The sequence below is a fragment of the Acomys russatus genome, chromosome 5 (genome assembly GCF_903995435.1).
Source record: "Acomys russatus chromosome 5, mAcoRus1.1, whole genome shotgun sequence".
In the NCBI taxonomy this organism is placed as follows: domain Eukaryota; kingdom Metazoa; phylum Chordata; class Mammalia; order Rodentia; family Muridae; genus Acomys; species Acomys russatus.
The window spans coordinates 72,926,418-72,942,087 of record NC_067141.1 but is presented as its reverse complement, the minus strand read 5'-3'; the positions used below and the strand labels follow the sequence as shown (position 1 = coordinate 72,942,087).

The 15,670-nt window shown below is 44.2% G+C and overlaps 1 pseudogene; it reads left to right on the top strand.

Annotated features, from left to right (window-relative positions):
• The first annotated feature begins 14,314 nt into the window (after window positions 1-14,314).
• Window positions 14,315-14,992, top strand: LOC127190113 (60S ribosomal protein L8-like; annotated as a pseudogene).
• The last annotated feature ends 678 nt before the right edge of the window (window positions 14,993-15,670 follow it).

Below are 15,670 nucleotides of genomic sequence, written 5' to 3'. Positions count from 1 at the left end.
GTTTGCATTCCTACCTACAGTGAGTAAGAGTCCATCTTTCAAGGTCAAGGGCACCTTAAGAAAACCTACAGAATCAACTAATCTGGGCCCTTGGGGGCTCACAGAGACTGAGTCACCAAACAGGGAGCATGCATGGGGCTGACCTTGGCCTTCTGCATGCATGTTACAGTTATGCAGCTTGGTCATCATGTGGGAATGCTAACAGTGGAAGCAGGGCTGTCTCTGACTCTGCTGCCTCCCTTTGGGATCCTTTCCTCTTAGCTGAGATGCCTGGTCCAACGTCAAGAAGAGAAGATGAGCCTAGTCTTGGTGCAACTTGATATGCCAGGACTGGTTAATATCCATGGGAGGCAAAACAGAGGAGTGGATGAGGAGTAAGAGAGATTGGGGGAAGGACTAGTAGGAGAAGAGAGAGGGGAAACTGCAGTTGGGATGGAAAGTTAATTAATTAGTTAATTAATTAAATTAAAGTTTCTCTTTCCCATTGATTAATTAATTTAAAAGATTCTCTTTCTGTTTTGTTTTTGTTATATTTCTTTTTTAACATAAACGTTTATATTATTACACATAAATAAAATAAACTACATACAGCAGAAAGGACCACGAAATAATCAGGAGTTACATAAATTTTACATTCATAGTGAGTTGGCTATTTGTATTTGGCAGACCTCAAGTAAACAACTTTTCTATCTTGTTGAGTCTAAAATTCTGAATGTAAATCAATGTCTATCGTATTTCATTTCTATCAACTTAAAACATCTATCTAGATCTAAAAACATCTTAACCCCCAAACACCTAAGCTTAATTGTTTTAATGTATACAGAAGACGGATGTTGACACTTGAAAAGTATTTATTGTTCTCTTCTTTTGAGATGTGTTTATTTGCTTCATTGGCCCCGTTTTGCTAACTAGTGTGTTTGTTTGTTTGTTGTGTGTAGCTGCTGCAGTTCTTCTATGCTGGATAGCAGCACCCTGTCTCAAGTACAACTGGAAAACCCTCCCCCCCCCCCCCGCCCCCTTGTCAGGGCTGTCTGTTGGCTCAGCTGATAGTTTCTTCTGCTGTAATTTCATGTAGCTCCACCTGTTACTTCTTGGGGCTAGTTCCTGCAAAAAGTTCTGCATTTACCTCAACTTCTCTCCAACAGTTACAATGTTTCAAATTCTAAATTCAGATTGCTGAACCCTGTCAAGCTGATTTTACTCAAGGTGAAAGATATGGACCTAATTTCATTCTTCTGCAGATGGAGAACCAGACTGCCAGGCACCACTTGTTGAGTAGGATATATTTGTCCACTGTGTGTCTTCAGTGCCTTCATCAGAGGTTAGGTGGCTGTAGCTTTGCCAGCTTATTTCTGCATTTACCTGCTCTGTTCCATGTGTCGGTCTGCTTTTGCGGCCGTGCCATGATGTCTTTGTGACTCTACTTCTGTAGTGTAGGTTGATGTCAGACAGTGTGATGTGTCCCACTGTGTTGTTCTCCTGAGGGATCACTGGCCTACTCCTGCTCCTCAGATGTTCCTTGTAAGTCCTTAGATTGCTTTTTCTTGTTCTGTGTGAACTGATACTGGAATTTTGATGGGAATTGCATTGAATCTATAGGCTGCTTTCAGTAACCTTTGACATTTTCATATGAATTCTGAGAATCCAGGAGCACAGAAGGTCTTTTGTTGCCCAGTGTCTTTGACTTTTTTTCTTGGTGTTGTAGGGGTCTTTCAGTTCCTTGGTTCAGCTTATTCCTGGGTGTTTTGTTTATTTATATTGCTGTTTATGAATAAGATGTTATCCATGTGTCTTTCCATGGAAGACCCTTGTTGGTATATATGAGGGTACTGGTTTTTGTATATTGGTTTTATGACTTGAAACTCTACTGAAAATGTTTACCAGCTATAGAAGTATTCTGGTATATATAGACTTTTAAGTATACAGTCAGGGTGCCTGTAAATGGGGACTCTTTGAATTCTTCATTTCCCATTTATGTCTGTCTAATATCCTATTGTTCTGGCTAAGACTTCAAGTACTATATTGCATAAGAGAGGTAGATACCACCTTGTCTCATTCTTGATTTTAGGGAGTATGCTCTCAGTTTATCTCTGCTTAGTGTAATGCTACCTATAGCATATATTATTTTGAGATATGATGGATGTATTCCTAATGTCGTCCATGACTTTGGGTTTCTCCTTTTGGACCACAGCCATCATCTCTTCAAGCAGAACTGTATGTCAAGCTTTCCTCAGTGACTCATGAAGCCAACGTCTTTAAATAAAAACAGGACGAGAGTGGAGAGAGCACTGGACTTTTTTGACTTTGTGCCAGTGTTTCCAAATGCAAAATACACCACAGCTCCAGCTCCCCTGCCTTTGTAGATAAACAAGAAGATGACCTTTTTATGTCAGAAAGAAGCAGAGAAAATTCCATTTCCTTGTGGAATGTTGAGTTTGGAACCAAGTGTTTCTGTGTTCCATCTCAAAACAGCAATCCACAAAATGTCCCCAGTAGATGCAAGTGATAGGATCCCTGTGGCCAACCCAGATGTTCAAACAACTGGTCTTGCTTCTTTTCCAAACAAAATATTACAAGTGCATGCTTAGAAACTTCCCCCAGAGGAGTAGAAATCCCCCTCTTCTGTCATGGTGCACTCTGGGCTCTTAAGAGGTGACACTGTAGACACTCACTACGCTTCATGGAGCAAGATTTTCATCACTCTCTTCTCAGCCATTTCAGAATGAACTGTGGCCATTTCTCTGAATTCTTTCCCATGGGGGAATGTTTATTTCCCAAATGGAGAAAACTACAGAACTGTCCAGGTTCTGCAAAGCTTTCAGTCCACTCTCCTTTCACTATCCCCAAACTTTCTTAAGGGAGGAAATCACATTCCCAGGCCCCTCGAACTTAGGGATAAAACCCTGGTGGCTGTAACAGTCACGTTCTCACCCTCCTCATAAACAAGCCCTTTGCTTCCACCGACCCTAACAGTTAGGGGCGGGACTCTGATAATTCTTCTCTTTACAAGATAGCTTTTAAAAACTCTTCAGGGCAACTTTAAAATAGAACTTGAGTTGCAATTTTTTTATTTACATGTGACCTTCCAAGAAGAGGTCAAGCCCATGCAAAGCAGTCTATTCTTTGTGCTTTAATCTCCCCCAAGATATTTAGTTCAACAAAAAATACTGGGGGGAAAATAAACACTTAAAAATCTTTGTTGGGTTCTATTTAATTTGTTTTTAAAATAACTCTAATATAAAATCACTTTATCAGAACTGAAAAACAACAGATTTCTGTGAAATCATCCAATTGGAAAGAGTAAAGAGTCAGGCTTAGGGGGAAAAGAGAGGTGCTCATGACTTAGAAGGCAAGGAATTGAGATGAAATCTGTGATGGCTAATCACAACTGCCAACCAAATAGGACAGAATCAACTAGGAGACATGCCTCTGGAAGGGCCTGCCAGGACATTTCTAGGAAGGTTCAACCGAGGGGAGAAGAGCATCCCTATAAGGGGGTCCCAGATACAAAGAGGTCCCATGCAAAAGAAGGGTTGCTTGTCTTGCTGCCTCCACTCTTGCTGGTGAATGTATCTCTCCAGCTGCTGCTGCTGCTGCTGCTGCTGCTGCTGCTGCTGCTGCTGCAGCCTCTCCCTCACTGACATCAGACTCTGGCTTCTGCAGTTGTCCAATGTGAATGTGAACTAGAGATCACTGACTCTCTAGGAACCTTCCAGCCCTGAGACATCCAGCAACCTGGACTGAGGAGCCCTGAGCTCTCGACCTCTCTGCTAGGCAGCCATTTTGGACTAGATATTGTGTTGTGAAAGCCATTCTACTAAATCTTTTTGCAATATATATCCCATCAGTTCCGCTCCTAACAAAAGGGTTAGGGGTTGATTAAACGACTGTGGTTTTTTCACTCCACAGTGGAGCCTTTATTCTTGGCAACCATTCTATAGATCACAAGGCCATTGCACCAAAGATGCAGAAAGAACTGATTTTCCTACTGCCAGCAGCAACACACCACACATCAGCTGTGATTCACCAGGGATGGGAGGTACAATAGCCATCTATAAACTTGACGATGGACTCCAGATTGCGAACAGGTATAGTAGGGCCATATATCCAGGACAGGAGAGTGTCTAACCCAAAATAGCTACAGAATTACTTACAGGTAGAAGGAGTGCGTGAAGATACTTCTAAAGAGCTCACCTCCTACGTGAAGCTACCACAGACATGCACAGACAAACTAACTCCAAGTGTGCTCATGAAGAGTAAAACATAGCTGGGCCAGACAACAGCCATGTAGGCTGGGAAGTAAGTTCACAAGCTGTTTGATGATAGGGAGGCTGGTGACGTATTTCACTCATCGGTGAGTGGCTGAAAGCCAACATGAGCATGGTACTGAGAAATTATGCTGAGGAAAGATGGCAGCATTTTATAGACACCAAACAGATGGCTCCGCTGGTCACCTTCAGCTCCTAAGTGCAGACCTAGCTCAGCCTTTCAGCAGATACACACACACACACACACACACACACACACACACACACACACACACACGACCAACTATTTACTTTGTAAAGAACTGAAAAGCATGCGCTGCATAAAACACCATCATCAACAACGGCATCCCTGTTAATTCACCAGTGATGAGAAGAAGCTCCGCCATCTGTTGGTTCCTGTCCACCGTACAAAAAGAGTGCAGGGGACATGAGTGATGCCCCTGGTGACTGCTAGCTAGAGGCTTAGCTTCCTGCATTGGCTCTTCCGAGGACTGTCTCATGATTCTAGCCGTATAGCTACTTTATTTCCCAATAATATAGACACCCCATGGTGTCTATAGGGAGTCAGTCCTAGAACTCACATATACTAAAGCCCATGAGTATCCAAGTACTTTACACAAAATACTGCAGCGTTTGCATATAACCTTTGCATATTTTAAGTCACCTCTAGGTTACTGTAATATCAAACACAATGTAAATGTTATACAAATAATCATTGTATTGAATTGCTGGGGGAAATTACAAGAAAACGGTTTGTACACGTTCAATGCGGATGTAGAAGTTTTCTGTCTGCACCTGGCTCAGTCCAAATATACAAAAGCTTGCCATTTACTTAGTCGTTTTGCTATTCTTTATTTTCCCCTCTTTTTATTCTGATAACCACAAAAACATTTTCAAGAAATAGTTGTGACATATAAAGTTGCTGTGTTGTGTACTTGTTGGGTACCCATCCTGGCTTCTCTTCCTATGATGGGATAAAATGTCCTGGCAAACAGAGCTTAGAGGAGAGCGGGTTTGCTTAGCTCACAATTCCACATTGTATCCACCATCATGGGACAGTCAAGGTGGCAGGAACCTTAAGCAGCCAGTCACACCCTACCCACCCACACTCAAGAGCAGAGCAAACGGAAAAGATGCTCACACTCCTGCCGCCCGGTTCTCTTTCTCTACTCTTACATGGTCCAGTACCCAAACTAGGAAATGGTGCTGTCCACTCTTAGACAGGGTCTTCCTGTGCCACCTAATGCAGTCAAAACAGTCCTCTACAGACATGTCCACAAGCCAACCTGATCTAGATCATTCCTCACTGAGTCTCTCTTCCTGGGTGACTCCTAATGTCCAGATCTAGAGTCTAGAAATGTTAAGTGACAATTAAAAGTACATTAAAATATGAACCATGTTGCCAGCGCCACCCTTGTATACCTGCATGTACTCACTATGCCTAAGAGGGCACATGGCAAATGTGTCATATGGAACTCTCTTTCACAAAACTGGCATGAGTCCAGTTCTTTGAGCTAATTAGCTCATTTGGTTAAAGTGACCCAGATAGCACCAGGAAATGGGCCTTCCGTCTGCTCCCATCTCTATGCAGCCTGTGCACATGCAAGTCGAAAGGCTGGGAGCTGCTTTTATTTAGAGAAACGTTGACTTGCTCTCTCAAACCGAGACTTGGGAAAGAGCTACTTGATGATCTTGAATTCTTTGTCATCAGGCTTCTCGGCTTTATTTGCTTTGTGTTAAGATTTGTCGTCTTTGGATGACAGACATGGACTGGAGGTTGGAGGCAGCATCAATGGTTGGTCCTCTCCTATAGGAGCACAATATTTTACAACAGTTCCAAGGTAAGACTTGAAACTGTGGGTTCAAAAAGAAATCTCCCTACCTTGGCCTCCAAAGTAACTGAGACTATAAACCCAGCTCACCATTCCCAGCCAGCCTTACAGTCAGAAAGAAAAATCAGTCTTTTTTAGCAAATTACTGCTGGTTAACTTCTGGCTGTCACATACATATATGTCACATATGTCATATATGTACATGTGTATGTATCCCCATCTTTATCAATAGCATCTAGCCAGTTCACCAATAATGAGAAGAAGAAGCTAAAAAGCATCAGCGCCTCCTCAGTCTGTTCACTCTTGTGCAGGGGCCACCATACACGTGGACAGCCTGGAGCACCAGTGACTCTGCGTGAGGGATGTACTTACACATATATATGCACATATATATTTCTGTGCTACCTCCATCTTTTGGACAACACATAAAATTTGGCTTCTCCACAGATGTAAAAAGCCATATGGTTTTAGGGTGAGAGTACCTAACTGCTGAGGGCTCCTCCTTAGCTGATGGCTCATTTAGTGAATGGACCGCCATAGAATCACTTAGTGTGGTGAGCTCCTTGTGTGCCTTTAAGTGGAATTCAATTGCACAAATTAAATTCATATAGATGTGCTCACATTTCCAGGAATATGTCTGCTGTATATAATGAGATGGCCTTGTAACGTTATTTGGCTTATCTTGCAAGGGCTATAACGTAACCCGGTACAACAGAAGGTGAAAGGTCTGTGCCCATCTCAGCGTTAGGAGACTTCATCTGGTTCCTGCTATCGAGCCTGCTGCTGCCCCAGGGCTTTTGCACTTGCTCTTCCTTCTGCCTGCACCAATTATTGTCTTGTTTTAAATCACATAGGTGGAGTGGCTGAGTCTCTGTTTTCTCCAGACCTCAGTTCAAATGTGCCTTCTTATAGAAGGCTGGAGGCCATGGCAGCTCATATAATTCTCCCTTCCGCAGTATGCTAATGCTGAGATCTTCTCTTCATAGTGCTCATCACTGCCTGGGATATTGGTTATATTAGTGTTGTGTTGTTGTGTTGTGTTGTGCTGTGTGCATGTGTGAGTACATGCAGTATCTGTGTACACATAAATAACAGGTGCAGACGCCCCACCCTGTATATGCCTAGGAGGACAGAGGTCAATGTCAGGTATTCTCCTCAAATTGCTCCCCACGTTACTTTTATTTTTATTTATGCTTTGACAATTTTATACATGGATATAATATATTTAGATTACATTTTCAGTCTCCCTCTCTCTCTCTCTCTCTCTCTCTCTCTCTCTCTCTCTCTCTCTCTCTTTCTCTCTCTCTCTTTAAGTTCTCTCACTGAACCTGGAGGCTACCAGTTCAGCTGGATTAGGTAGCCAGCGAGCCCTGTGGGTTCTCCTGTGTCTGCCTCCCCAGCTCCAGGATTACAGGCACACAGCGCCACACCCATGTAAAAAGCCATGTGGGTGCTAGAAACTGAACTCAGGTCTTCATACTGGCATAGCAAGTGCTTTGCCAACTTAGCAAGTCTCCCAGCTCCTCCTTATTACTAAATGTACGAAATGAATTGTAAACTTCACAAAGACAAGGATTTTGTTTTGTCTTTCTCTGTTCTCCAGCCACATTTCTGGCTCCTAGAAGGGTATTTGGAGCATAAAGGTCAATAAATATTGAATGAAAAAACAAGCAACCTGATGAGTTCTTAGTCATGCCTCAAGTAGATTCCGGAAAACCTTCAGAAGCCAAGCTGCCCAGAGCCTGTGGCAATCTCAAGCAATGCTGTGTCTGCAAAGCCTTGTCTCTGACCCAGCCCTCCCCCACCGGCCCTGGCTAAAGAGCAGTTTCTGCAATCTCCTCGTCTTCTATTGTTTTATTTCTCAAATTAAATGATTAACCATCTTCCCTCCTGATTTCCTCAGTTATTCAATAAAATACCTGCCTCATGTCAGACAGCGTGCCTAAGAAAACAGGAAATGACTAAGGAGCTCATCAGAGTAGGACGAGAGGGAATGGCCAAGGCGAGACTGGGACCAGAATAGGAGCTGGGCTCTAGCAGTCGAAGCAGGAGAGGCAACTGGGGTGGGGGATCAGCATCCGCAGAGGAGGAAGCGAGGGACATGAGGCTGTTGAAGGAGCAGAAAGGACAAACAGCACAGAAAAGACATAGCAGACAGTGGAGGGACAGTAAACCAGAGACTGATTTTCTTGTACAGACTAGAAGCAAGTGAAACCAAGTGACCAGGCACTATCTACCCATCGCCACCAACACACGCACTCCTCCTGCCGTAGGGGCGACTGGCAGGAGGGTGCTTGGGAACTAAGACATGTAAAGCATGTCTGGGACACGTGACATCCTACACACCTTCCTCTTGTGGGTCACAGGCCATTGTCCCCCTTTTGGAAGAGGAAGGAAACAAGAAGCAGGCACTCGAACCAACAAGTACAGTCGCCATGCACTTGAGAGGACCAGAAATCTGGAGCTTTGTAGCGTGTGCAGTGATTTTCTTTGCTGCTTATGGAGTTTGTGCCCCTCATACACAAACCCAATGCTAGGAACCAAATTCTCAGCTTTATACATCCTCCCTCTGAGCCACACTATACTCCTGTTTATAGGCTTTGAGAAAGAAGCTGAACCGTGACTCAATTTACCCATCTTTCTCCCAGCATCCTCTTTGGTACCTGAATTCTCCATATCCTCAGAAACTCACCCTTGCCAAAAATGAAAAATAAAAAAACCTCTCTGTCCTCATGAGATGTGCTGCCCACCTCACAGGAGTGGTTCTAATCTACTCACTCCCTCCCACCCTGGGAGCATCAGCTAGTCAACCATACAAGCCAGAGTTTACCAAGTAGGGCTCTGAGCAAATGAGACAAAGGACAAGTGTCTTCCAAAGGAACTAGAATCTGGGAAAACCAGCCTTTGGGGACCAGGAGGGACTAATGTAGACAAAAGGGGGTGGAAACTAGGCTTCAGGAAGGAAGTGGTGGGTAACTGTGAGAGCTAGAAAGCAACACAGGGCCCTGGCCAGCATGCCTCAGACAGCCTACCCTCTCTCCAGCCTCACAGCCTGAGCTCCCACTCTCTCAAGCACCAGCAGCAGCAGCATCCAGCTCTCAGGTCCACGAAGCCCACAAGAAGAAATGTCCACAAAGGTTTCATCTACAGCCCTGTGCAAAACTGCGCTTTCAACAAGGAAAGAAAGGAAGAAAAAGAGGAGGAAAAAGGATGAGCATATATATCTGATAAAGACCAACTTCTCAGCTTAACAACACAGAGGAGTGTCCCTCTCCATGACAGGACTCAAGGTCCAGGATTGTCACACGCAGGTGTGCAAGCTACACTGTGCACAAGGTGCGGCAAGCACGTGTGCTGCAGCATTGACCTCCACGACCCACAGGAGCCCTGGCACATCCTCACTTCATGTTTACCACGCTGCCTGGCTGTGCCCACATGAGGAGCATGTCCACAGCTGGGTAGATTGTAGGTGTGGCGCTTTCTATTTTATTTTAACACTTATGCTTCTGGTATTTCTTTGTCTAGAAGTGAATTTTATTGATAAAATTTCTAGCTGGGCCATGCTGTTGAGACTGGAGCCAAGGAGTCATTCATAAAGATCTGGCACTAAACTGTGTAAAACTGAAACCCAGGTTAATCTGTGTGCATGCCCATGGGCATGACACAGCCCAGCCAGGCCCTGAGCTGGAGGCAGACTGAAGAGAAAGGCTGAATCACTGACTGGGCATGTTCTGTAAGGGCTCAAAATGGCTGTACCGCTGGTCTGAGACCTTCCAGATAAAGATAAGCCTTCTTGGAATCAGTCATAGCCACAGTCACCTTTACAACTATGAGCATGATGCAAGGAGAGGTAGGGGAATATTCCAGAGTCCCCTGTTACAATCCTCAGGCTAGGCCATCTGCATCCCATGGGTCAGTGTCTGACTATATAGAAGAAAAGCACCCACCCCATAATAGCTGAAGAGCACCTGAAAGGCGTTAGGTGCTATACCAAGGCACAGTAGGGAGAGAAACAGGCATCTTGGCTGCAACTGAGGACAGTCTTGGAGCAGAAGTTCCTGCACTACAGCAAACAAAGACAGACCATGAGGAAGTAACTGTTGAATGAAAGAGTGTCAAGCTAAGCAGGGCTTGAAGGGGAGATAAACGTGTGGTTTTTTTTTTTTTGTTTTGTTTTGTTTTGTTTTGTTTTGTTTTTTTTTTAGATCACAAGTAGGGGATGTGAAAAAGACTTGTGAAAGAGCAGGTGATGTTTATCCCCTTAGAAGCCAAACCACCGTGTGGGGGAGATTGTTAACCAGCTGAAAAACATCCTTGAACAAATTCTGAGAGATATAAACGTGAGCCAAAAACAGGAGGCGGGGCCTTTGGAGACTTGGGATAGTTTTGGCTGTCCACTTCGAGAGGCTCCAAGAGAGAACCGCTCAAGGGAAGGCTTCTGGGATCTGGGCTCCAGGCTCTGGCTGAGGCTCCAGGCGGGTTCTGGTTGCTCCAGGTTCCAGCAGAAGAAATCCTGCTGATTACTCCAGGAGGATCATTCCTCAGAACTGATATCCTTACAGTTTCATTATTGTATTTTTTAACCTCCTTTTCCTATTGTTTAGATTAGTCAGGTTATAAGTGAGGTACTCTTGGTTAATAAGTTCATAATAAAATATAATTGTTAAGAAAATTGAACCTACAAGGGCTAGCCTCCAACAGCTACGATTTTCTCACCTGTATTCAAATGCTAGATACTCATCTAAAGGGAAAATATTTATTTGAGAAAGTGAAAAGATGGGACATAATTTGAAAGAGGGGAAAACAGTTGTGTGGGAAGCTGCCACGTGACTCCCATAGCTCCAGGGCCCCAGATCTCATCTTCCTGGGACCCATGGCCTCATAAAGATTTGGACCAAGTTCCAAGTCCAGAGTCCATTCCTAGCCTTATTCTTCAGTGCAAATATACAGAATACTAAAAGAATAACAAAGAACTATTTCAAACAGGGCTCTAAACAGCTTTTAATGCAGAGGGAAATGTCGCTGAAGCAAAGTAAGAAAAAGCAAATCAGAGGCAAAGTCTACACACAGGGGCTCTTTGACAGGTAATGACCATGCGTCTGGATAAAGAAAAAGGCTGGTCATAGTTGTCGACATCAACAGCCAGAAGGTGGAAAATTATACCAATGATGGTTTGAAATGTCTGTGCAGCAGCCACTATAGAACCATAATCATTGTGAAAGGGGAAGAGACATCCAAGGAGGGTTTCTCAGTCATCGGGTTGAGGATACGTGGGAAGAAATATGAGGTTAGGGCAGCTGGACCCTGGGGAGCAGAGAATGAACTTCAAAAACCTGCAAAGGTCCCTTTATCTGTTAGTTCATACTAAGCTGTCATTAACAGCGAAAACTCCAGAGACTCTGAGGTTTTATAAGCTGAATACATCCTATAACCAAAGCTACTGAGAGAGCTTTCCTATACCCCATCTGCTGTGGAACCTCTGCCAAGATGCAGGTTTCCATAAGGGCCCGATGGGGAAGACCAAAGAGCTTGAGGTTGGATTCCCCAAACCCTGTAAAGAGTGGAAAGGCTAAGATTCAGGATGAAGAATAAATTCCTCCTAACCAGCAAAGCTTGGTCCTTGTGGATAAGCAGCTGGAAGAGAGCCATACTTTTGTCTGGCTATAACATCCAAAAGGATTTCACTCTTCATCGTGTGTCGAGACTTTGTGGTGATGCTAAACAGGATGGAAGAGTCTTACAGCACTCCCAAGGAGAATCCGCACTAGAAGAAGAAGACAGAGTTGTCTGTGCTGACGTGCTCTAAGGCAGATGAAAATGGCAAAATGAGTTACCTTCAACAGGAGCACCCTTCTGATTAATGTGGTGCTGCAGTTCTCAAGGCCAATTTGACAGATTGTAGCAAGTGTTGTCTGACTGACTGTTTCAACAAGCTAGAAGACAAGTAATTGTGGATGCGTTAGTAAAAGGAGAGGAACTGGGGGGGGGGGGGCGGCGGGCATGGGGGAGAGAGAAAAGACTGAGAGAAAATTTCAGTTCTGACCAGAGTAGAGACAGTCATAGACTATCCGACCGCCCAGAAACATCTAGAAGAAGCATGGCCCAGGATTGAGGCTGGTGGTCCACAGTAAGACTGTGGGCTGGCCCTGATGAAACTCTAAGAGCCTCTAGCAACAAAACCACCTGCTGGAGCAAAGCTCAGTGCTGACTGTCGCTGGGCTGAATCTCTCAGTCCTATTGTGACTCCGTATTGTAGCCTTCATTCTGTTGTTGCAATTTAAAAAAAAAAAAAGAAAAGAAAACATGATCAAAAGCAGCTTAGAGAGGAAAAGAATTACTTCCACTCATTCGGCCAGGCATCCGTCCATCACTGGGTCTATCACCAACCACCAGGAAAATGGAGGTCGGGAACTGAACCAGTGATTATGGAGGAATGCTGCTTATTACTGGCTTGCTCAAATTTGCAACCCAGGCTTACCTGCCTAGGAACGGAACCACCCAAAGTGGGCCAGCTCCTCCCACATCAGTCAGTAATCAAGAAGATATCCCACAGACCTGCCCGGCGGGACAATCCCATCGAAACAGTTCATCAGGTATGTCAAATTGGCAACCCAGATTAGGCATTCCACTGTGTTTGGAGATGGGCTCTTGAAACATCATGGTAAGTACAAGATCCTAATTCATTCTCACTAATCTCCTTAGAAGGACAGAAGAAATGGGCAAGCAAAGGGGGGGAATGTGAAGACTCAACCAGAAGCAATTATCTATAAGCTGAGGAGAGGCTGCAGAAAACTGCCACCTTCATTTCATACTCCCAGTCTCCAGAGCCCTGAGAAAATATTTTTTGTTTTCTTGAGACATCCAGGCTCAGCCACATTGTTTTGTTCCAATCAAGGCAGAACTGCACCTCTCTTGGCTTCCTGTCTCCGCTCTAACACTGGACAAGGCCATGTTCTTATGGCAGACAGCTGAACCCACAAGCCAGGCTTTAGCTGCAACCTTTCCAAGTCTCTCTGTGGCCTGTTGTTTCAGCAATCTTAGCAAAGCACTGCAATCAGAAACAATAAAAACCCATCGTTCAACAATGTCCAAAACACGATCCCAAAACTACTAGACATGCAAAGGAACATTTGCATCACTCCCAAGGAGAACACACATAAGAGAAAGAAGACAAAGTCGTCTGTGCTGAAATAGTATAACGTAGATGGACATCAAGAATGCCCTTCTGATGGATGTGTGTACGGTCTGTAAGTGGAGAGGAATGAGTCAAAGGAAACAGCTCCAGCAACAATGGAAATAGCAGACAAGTGTTGACTTCTTTAATCCATTATACATACACTCTTAATAAAAAAATATATAGCATCACCATAGTAAATATAAAAGACAAGAAAGAGTGGGCAAGGTGGACCTGCCGAGTGGGAGTGTAGAGGAACCAGCCATCAAGGCTGAAAACCAAGTTGCATCCCCAACATCCATATGGTGGAAGGGGAGAACTGATTCCAGAAAGTCCTCTGACCTCCATACATTTACCGAGACACGCATACCCACACATATGATTGATAGATAGGTACGTAGATAGATAGATAGATGGATGGATGGATGGATAGATGGATGGATGGATGGATGGATGGATAGATAGATAGATAGATAGATAGATAGATAGATAGATGGATGGATGGATGGATAGATAGATGGATGGATGGATGGATGGATAGATAGATGGATGGATGGATGGATGGATGGATAGATAGATAGATAGATAGATAGATAGATAGATAGATGAGAGATTTTTAGAATAGTTGTATATTTTAAATTTATGCATGAGTGTTTGCCTACATGTATATGTTTGCAATGCAGCATGCCTTAAGTCCAAGGAGACTAGAACATGGCATCCCCTAGAACTGGAGTTGTAGGAGCCTATGAGATACACATGGGTGCTGGAAACTGATCATAGGTCCTTTACAAGAGCAGCAAAGTGCTCTTAACCACTGAGCCACCTCTCCAGCCTCAATAAATAAATAAATAAATATTTTAATGGTAACAATAAAATAACCAAAATGGAATTTTAGAGGTCAAAAATATATCAAAAATAAGAATTTTTCTGGGCATACTTCCTCTTTTGGCTGTGTTTGCTAGCAGACTCACTGCCATGGGCCCTGTGATCCCAGGGCAGAGGAAAGGTGCACACATGAGGGCACCGTGTGCCTGCATGCTATGGACTTTGCTGAGTGGCCTGGCTTTATTAAGGGCATTATAAAGGGCGTCATTCATGACCCTGGCTGTTGCACTCCCCTCGTGAAAGTGGTCTTTCATGATCCCTACCGATTTAAGAAGTGGACGGAGCTGCTCATCGCTGCAGAGGGAATCCATCCTGGACAGTTTGTGTACCGCGGCAAGAAATCCCAGCTGAATATCTGCAATGTTTTGCTTGTTGGCACCATACCTAGGGAAACTATCATGTGTTGTCTGGAGGAAAAGCCTGGGGACAGTGGCAAGCTGGCATGAGCCTGGGGAAACTATGCCACAGTCATCTCTCACAACCCAGAAACCAAGAAGACTGAGTAAAGCTGCCTTCAGGGTCCAAGAAGGTCATTTCCTTGGCTAACAGAGCTGTTGTTGGCCTCATGGCTGATGGAGGCAGAATTGATGAACCTATCTTAAAGGCTGACCATGCCTATCACAAGTAAAGGTAAAGAGGAACTGCTGGCCACCTGTACGGGGTGTGGCCATTAAGCCTGCGGAACATCCCTTTGGAGGTAGTATCCACCAGCACATTGACAAACCCTCCACTATCCGAAGAATTGCCCCTGCTGGGTGTAAACGGGGTCTCACTCCTGCCCGCAGACTGGGCGACTACGTGGAACCCAAATTGTACAGAAGAAAGAGAACTAGCGCTCAGGAGCTAATAAAGTATGTCATTTGACAAAAAAAGAAGGAGGAGGAGGAGGAGGAGGAGGGGGAGAAGAAGAAGAAGAAGAAGAAGAAGAAGAAGAAGAAGAAGAAGAAGAAGAAGAAGAAGAAGAAGAAGAAGAAGAAGAATTTTTCTGAGTCTAGTTGTGTTAACTGGGATCATCTGGTGGAGAGAGAATGGACTGGGAGAAGCATCCAAACACGGGATAGATTTATTTAAGGAATTGGTCCACACTTATGAAGTTAACAAGCACAAAACATGCAGGACAAGACATCAAGTTGGATGTCCAAGGAGCCCATGTTGCAGTCAACTCCAAAAGGAGCCATTTGCAGAATCCTTCTCAGCATTTCCTGCTGTAGGAAACAGGGGTCATCCTCTCTCCTACAAATCTTTCAATTAATTCCATAAGGCCCATCCTGATAACAAAAGACCATCTGCTTTCCTCCACGCCCACCGACTTAAAACCAAAATGTTCACCCCACCCGCAAAACCCACACAGGATTTGATTTGACTGCACATCTGGATGACATAACCCAGCCAGGTTGACATATAAAATTAACCACTGTCTTTTAATCATTCATTAGGCACCACTTAGAAAGAATTAAAGTACCAAAAGCCTCAACAACTAAAAATGAACAAACATAACTCTTTAAACAGAA